The 7817-nt window shown below is 31.8% G+C and overlaps 1 long non-coding RNA gene across 1 annotated transcript; it reads right to left on the bottom strand.

Annotated features, from left to right (window-relative positions):
- Window positions 1-803: 803 nt before the first annotated feature.
- Window positions 804-3208, bottom strand: LOC130987020 (uncharacterized). The gene is made up of 3 exons (XR_009089537.1): window positions 2977-3208; window positions 1531-1590; window positions 804-1021 (listed from the first exon to the last, which is right to left on the bottom strand). It is a non-coding gene; the product is annotated as an uncharacterized LOC130987020 (long non-coding RNA).
- Between the last annotated feature and the right edge of the window lie 4609 nt (window positions 3209-7817).

The raw sequence follows: 7817 nt of genomic DNA, 5'->3' as shown, positions 1-7817 counted from the left end.
AATTATTAAAAAAAATTTATTCATTTGAATTGTCCTAAGTAATTATTAATGAATATATTGACCAGATATCAGAAGAATTTGTACCAGAATGAACACGTTAAATGAATGCTGAAATGACAAAAACTTGTCGATTTAGTTGTTTCCATCAAATACTTATTCTAACCCTTCAATTTATATGGAGAATTTTTAATCTATTCTAAATCCCAATAATCTCAATAGTCAATATATATGATCATACCCAACCAATCAAGTCAAAATTGTTTAATAGTACCATCAAGATCTATTTAATCAATCTTATTTACTACGTCACAAAATCCAAACATGGTATTAGATCACTGTAATTAATCTTCAAAAAGTAAACGAAAACCCAGCATTTATACTCGATATTATTCACCATATAGTATTTTTCTCTCCCACTCGTCTTATATCCTGCCGAGGCGGAATGCTCTAGGATCTCTAAAAATTATTCACAACAAATAAAAGGTTCTTCTCTTTTTCATTCCTTTTCTTCTTTGTATTTTATGATGTTTACGTATGCATAAACATGTTTTCACTGGTGGAACACTATAAAAAACTCATAAACACCGATTTTTAATAGTTATTATAAGTTGTGTTATCTTAGGGTCTGAAAACATGTGTGTAAGAAAAATATGGCGAAGTGGGAGTTTTTGTCACGACCGGCCCTTAATTAAGGATAACTGAGCCTGGGAAACCGTGACTATGGGAGGGAGATTAGAAGCAGGGTAGAAAGGGGAATAATTAAACAAGGAAGGATCGTAGTTAATCATTATTAACAAAAAGAATATTTATAATATGACAAAGGTTCGTCATATTGACTCGAATAAACTAGTAAGTTCGGATAACTCCGCCTTAGCCAAAATAACATAAATCTTTTGAGTACGCAGCGGAATATGGTTCTGATTACATGTATGAAGACATGTATCCCCAGAGTTCATTAATACATAAGGATATGACAAAAGGGTTCCGCTCGTCACTTCATCACCACCACCAGTTGCTCAACCTGCACATTTAGAAATATATGCAGGGCTGAGTACAAAAGTACTCAGTGGGCACGTATGCCTAAGTATAAAAATACATGCTTCAAAACTGTAAATTTGCATGCCATCATAAACAGTACAGCAAGAGAGTTTTAGCTAAAAGGCCCAAGCTTACTAAATTCATTTGTGATTCTTAAAGTTCGACTGCAGTCTAAGTTCTCATAATCTATCACATCTGAAACTGTGTGCCGGAGAGGTGGCCACCTCTCACGGACACTTGACCGGCCAACCCGCTCGATGACTCACGGTCACTGGTGTACACTAGCCTTGGCAGGATAGCTATCAACTGCTCAAGACCCGAATTCGATTACATAACTTGGCAAAGCCACATCAGATAGATATCATACCATACTTGAAACATTTATGGCAAGACAACAGTTGAAATAATTTTCAGTTCAAGGATTTTGCAATGAAATAACTGTTCAAATATAACATTAAACTCATTTGATATATATATGAAAATAATGCCCACCTGATCCTCAGTGTGGAAGAGGGGTGATCTAAGCGGTGGTACCGTCCTGTGAACCAATTCCTACAAGACGAGTTCTTAACTCTTAGCACATATCATGGATAACAAAAACCGTTGTCTACTTAGGATCTCTAGGTCAACCTTTTCCCGAACTTACTACGCAAAATCGAACTAGGGATTATGCATTTTACATACGTTAGCTTATCTTGATGCCTTATCTAGGTTAACTCACTCATTTTCATGAAAACTTTGCACAAAACATATCCCAAACTCGTCATGCACATATACATAATATTTCATGAAACATCCTTTAAAACCAACTTTCAAACTTAGAAAATAATTCAACAACTTGAGCTCTTAAGGGGCTGTTTTGCAACAGACACCAATTCTGCCTCGGATCTCTAAATGAGGTTCCAAAGGACATTCTGGAAACAAGACATTTCAAGGATCATTCTTCAATTTGAATCGAATGAAACAGAGTTCAAACGAGCAAGATATGCCCACTCAAAGATGGGTACTTAACAAGCAAAAATCTGAAAATTTCAGATTTCCAGATTAGAACCAAGTCAATGGGCCTTCTTTAAAAATTCATATCTCCCATTACAAAAGGCCACTGGGAACTCCAAGGGTCAATCCGAAAACTAAGGAGAGAGTGTGACACTCTCCAGTTGAATTTACCCCAAGAAGATTCATGGTTTAGGAGATATTAACATCCAAAGTTCAGTGCACAAAAAGAGTTCAAGTTCGGCAGATTCAAAGTTTAATTCAGAAAAACCACTTTAGGCTTTACCACAAATTCTACAAATGAACAAATAAGTTCTCAATCATGTCAATGGATATTCAATATAAAAATGGGCTTGAGAATCAAAGATTTAGGTTGGCCTTTGCCACCTCAAAGTCGTAGGTTTGTAAAACCTACTGGAGGATACACAGAATAAGAACTAGACTTCAAAGAATTATACCGGGCATTTCCCTCATCCAAAAATAGTGAGGCCAGTTTCAAACGAAAGATACGGGAGTCTAGAGTATCATATTAAAGTTTCAAAGGGTTTTACCGATTGAAATGTGACTTATGGCCTCCCAAAGATTGTTTACCAGAAATGCATTCCAGACGGGCAGTGATATTTAACAATTCATAAATAAATCATAAGAGCTCTAAATATTCTGAAAATTTACCATAGTATCGAAAACATATAAAAGATGATACATAATTAATTTGGGAATTTTTGGGCACCGTTTGGACGGTTGGAATCACCTTACAAAATACTGCCGGAGCAGTGTGCTTATGGCAGATTCGCAGCTTTACCTCATGCACGATTTTTCACCCAATAAACTCTACCAAAATAAACATCCAAGACCATAAAACATATCCTCACACAATAGCACACATATGTGTAAAAATCCGTGGTCTTAAAGTATTTTCAGTTGAGAAGACAAAAGAAAACTCACCCTCGAAGCACAACCTTCACTCTAACTTTACGCCCTCGTTTTCCCATGCTCTCCCTTGCTTTGATACTTCTCTTGGGGCTTCAAGGGCTTCTATGGAGTGTGATAATGGTGGGAGAAGAGTCTTGGGAGTGGGGGAAGAGAGGATGGACGAAAATGAAGAGAGGTGGAGAGAGTGAGAGCTTTTCTTGCCTTGATATTTTTCTTGGAGAGAAATTGAGTGAGTGGGAAGAGTTATCAGCCAACTCTTGGCTTTAGGAAGGGATGGGGCACGAAATTTAGGGTAGGGTAGAGGGGGGGTGGCTTCAACCCAAATGGGATCCTCTGTCCCAAAATATAGTGTGTACCACGTGTACCACTCTTCATTTCTTTATATTTTTAAATTATTTTTTATTCAATTTTAATTTATTATGCTTTTATATAATATAAAGATAATTAACAAGGGTTCACTCATCCATTTAGGGTTTATAATTATTTTTTTATATTTATTTGAATTAATAATAGATTATTTGGGTTCATTAATTCAAAGTTAGGGTATATAATTTTTTTAATTTTAATTTTTCAATGATAAATACTAATTGGAGTTTATAATATAATAATAATTTTTATTTTTATAAAAAATAATTTATAAAACAAAGAAATGAAGAGTGGTACACGTGGTACACACAATATTCGGGGACAGAGGATCCCATCTGGCTTCAACCAATGCATGGATGCATTGGAGGTCACATTCTACTAGTTCCCATGCACTTTTAATCATTATGTTGGCAAAAATAATAAAATAAGGGTGGCTGATCACATGTGGGCTTGGGCTTGAAAATTGGGCTGATATTTAACTAAATAATGAGGCCTAAAATAGGCCCAAGGCTTGTCCAAAAATCGGCCCACCCTTCGGCCCTTTCTACGAGCCCGTTCTCGCTCAAGCCCGTTTTAAAAACAAACACGTATTAAACTAAATATGCACTTTGCTTTTCATACATTGAAATAAAAAGTATGCATGTATATACATAATGATTTAAATCAACATCACATGGAAATATAAAATAATCGTCTTCTTATTTTCCATTTTTCTTAAGAGAAAACCTAGGCATCAAGACTCATTAAATCATCGCGAGGATAATTATTCTGTTTAATCGGGAATTAGGGACCTATCATATTCTAATAATATCAATATGATATTATGAATCCTAGGATCGAAAATTCGGGGTATTACAATTTTGGAGGAATGTAAATTATAAAATATTTTCGACTCCACTTAAATGTATTCGAGTGTTATTAATTTAATAATTTCTTGAGTTTGCTCTGAATTGGGTTTCTTCAGAAATCTTCATTATATGAAGAGTCATTAAACTTTGAAATATGCTATTATTGGTGGGTTCTCAATTTGTGTGGCCAATTGTTTACTGAATATCGGCACCAAATTTGCCGGCTCAGTTGCATTGAAGGTAAACAGTAAAGGGGCCGGGCAGCCGACTGCTCTATCAACTCTTAATTATACATAGTTTTTTAAGACTAATCTTCTCTATGGGTTGTGTTTGCATATATAATATTCTATTTGTCCTTCAAAAACTTACCTATTTAAGAATAACACAAGTTTTGATTAAATGATAGAATGTTTTACGAGTGAAATGAGAATTTCACTTATATTGTAATATTAAAGTGATTTGATGAATTTGGGTTTTGGATCGAATTTTTGCTTAATCCAATTCGAAAATTCAAAATTTTCTTAAAATTCAATCAGATTCAAGCCATATTATTATTATCCAAAATTCTATATTCAAAAATTCAAAAAATTTTGGATAAAAATCGATCCTAATCAAAAAATTTAAAATGTGAAAAAGATTCGAAAATAAAAAATAAAAAATTTGAAATATCCGAAATACATATCAACCTAACCAATTAAATAATTACGATAAAATTAAGGTCATAACCATTAATTATAATCGATCAAGATGAGAGTGTAAGGTTATAATTTAGAAAAATTTATCTATTTAAAATTAATATATATGTAATGTTAATTACAATATTATTTATATTATAACATAAAAAGACATCGAATTAACTAGGAAAATTTCCGTCGTTAATTGAGTTTGTCACGAAAGGATTACTTTTGGAACGGATCCGTCGTTAATCCATCGTTAACTATAATTAACAATGAAAAATAGTATTTTAACTATGGAAAATTTCATCGTGAATTGCAATATTTTTTTGTAGTATGATACAAGAGGTTCCGCAACGTAGGTCGATGTTTTTGTATAGAGGATGGGATTTTTGGATAGTGACATTGAGAGGGATAGAGGCATAGGGTGGGTAGCACTACCTATGTATATCAAAAGTGTTACCTAGCTAGGTATGACTATTATTATATTACTATTACTATCATTCTGTTTTAATTCATTGTTCTATTAAAGTAAAATATTACAACAAAGCTTAAATAATAAGATTGTGGGATTGCTAAATAATTTGTTTTAAAATAGTATAATTGGAGAGAAATTTTGGGTAAATGTCGCAATTGGTGTAACAGTAGTGACGTGATAATTTGATATTTGAAAATTAGATAGCATCTCTAATTGTTCTTGTTAAAAAATTATTCAAAAAAATTTATTCATTTGAATTGTCCTAAGTAATTATTAATGAATATATTGACCAGATATCAGAAGAATTTGTACCAGAATGAACACGTTAAATGAATGCTGAAATGACAAAAACTTGTCGATTTAGTTGTTTCCATCAAATACTTATTCTAACCCTTCAATTTATATGGAGTATTTTTAATCTATTCTAAATCCCAATAATCTCAATAGTCAATATATATGATCATACCCAACCAATCAAGTCAAAATTGTTTAATAGTACCATCGAGATCTATTTAATCAATCTTATTTACTACGTCACAAAATCCAAACTTGGTATTAGATCACTGTAATTAATCTTCAAAAAGTAAACGAAAACCCAGCATTTATACTCGATATTATTCACCATATAGTATTTTTCTCTCCCACTCGTCTTATATGCTGCCGAGGCGGAATGCTCTAGGATCTCTAAAAATTATTCACAACAAATAAAAGGTTCGTCTCTTTTTCATTCCTTTTCTTCTTTGTATTTTATGATGTTTACGTATGCATAAACATGTTTTCACTGGTGGAACACTATAAAAAACTCATAAACACCGATTTTTAATAGTTATTATAAGTTGTGTTATCTTAGGGTCTGAAAACATGTGTGTAAGAAAAATATGGCCAAGTGGGAGTTTTGGAGGAATGTAAATTATAAAATATTTTCGACTCCACTTAAATGTATTCGAGTGTTATTAATTTAATAATTTCATGAGTTTGCTCTGAATTGGGTTTCTTCAGAAATCTTCATTATATGAAGAGTCATTAAACTTTGAAATATGCTATTATTGGTGGGTTCTCAATTTGTGTGGCCAATTGTTTACTGAATATCGGCACCAAATTTGTCGGCTCAATTGCATTGAAGGTAAACAGTGAAGGGGCCGGGCAGCCGCCTGCTCTATAAACTCTTAATTATACATAGTTTTTTAAGACTAATCTTCTCTATGGGTTGTGTTTGCATATTCTATTCGTCCTTCAAAAACTTACCTATTCAAGAATAACACAAGTTTTGATTATATGATAGAATGTTTTACGAGTGAAATGAGAATTTCACTTATATTGTAATATTAAAGTGATTTGATGAATTTGGGTTTTGGATCGAATTTTTGCTTAATCCAATTCGAAAATTCAAAATTTTCTTAAAATTCAATCGGATTCAAGCCATATTATTATTATCCAAAATTCTATATTCAAAAATTCGAAAAATTTTGGATAAAATTCGATCCTAATCAAAAAATTTAAAATGTGAAAAAGATTCGAAAATCAAAAATAAAAAATTTGAAATATCCGAAATACATATCAACCTATCCAATTAAATAATTACGATAAAATTAAGGTCATAACCATTAATTATAATCGATCAAGATGAGAGTGTAAGGTTATAATTTAGAAAAAATTATCTATTTAAAATTAATATATATATATATATATATATATATATATATGTAATGTTAATTATAATATTATTTATATTATAAAATAAAAAGACATCGAATTAACTAGGAAAATTTCCGTCGTTAATTGAGTTTGTCACGAAAGGATTACTTTTGGAACGGATCCGTCGTTAATCCATCGTTAACTTATAATTAACAATGAAAAATAGTATTTTAACTATGGAAAATTTCATCGTGAATTGCGGTATTTTTTTGTAGTATGATACAAGAGGTTCCGCAACGGAGGTCGATGTTTTTGTATAGAGGATGGGATTTTTGGATAGTGACATTGAGAGGGATAGAGGCATAGGGTGGGTAGCACTACGTATGTATATCAAAAGTGTTACCTAGCTAGGTATGACTATTATTATATTACTATTACTATCATTCTGTTTTAATTCATTGTTCTATTAAAGTAAAATATTACAACAAAGCTTAAATAATAAGATTGTCGGATTGCTAAATAATTTGTTTTAAAATAGTATAATTGGAGAGAAATTTTGGGTAAATGTCGCAATTGGTGTAACAGTAGTGACGTGATAATTTGATATTTGAAAATTAGATAGCATCTCTAATTGTTCTTGTTAAAAAATTATTCAAAAAAATTTATTCATTTGAATTGTCCTAAGTAATTATTAATGAATATATTGACCAGATATCAGAAGAATTTGTACCAGAATGAACACGTTAAATGAATGCTGAAATGACAAAAACTTGTCGATTTAGTTGTTTCCATCAAATACTTATTCTAACCCTTCAATTTATATGGAGTATTTTTAATCTATTCTAAATCCCA

Source organism: Salvia miltiorrhiza, chromosome 5, assembly GCF_028751815.1.
Source record: "Salvia miltiorrhiza cultivar Shanhuang (shh) chromosome 5, IMPLAD_Smil_shh, whole genome shotgun sequence".
In the NCBI taxonomy this organism is placed as follows: Eukaryota; Viridiplantae; Streptophyta; class Magnoliopsida; order Lamiales; family Lamiaceae; genus Salvia; species Salvia miltiorrhiza.
The sequence above is the reverse complement of the archived record's forward strand: the minus strand, read 5'-3'. Positions and strand labels throughout refer to the sequence as shown.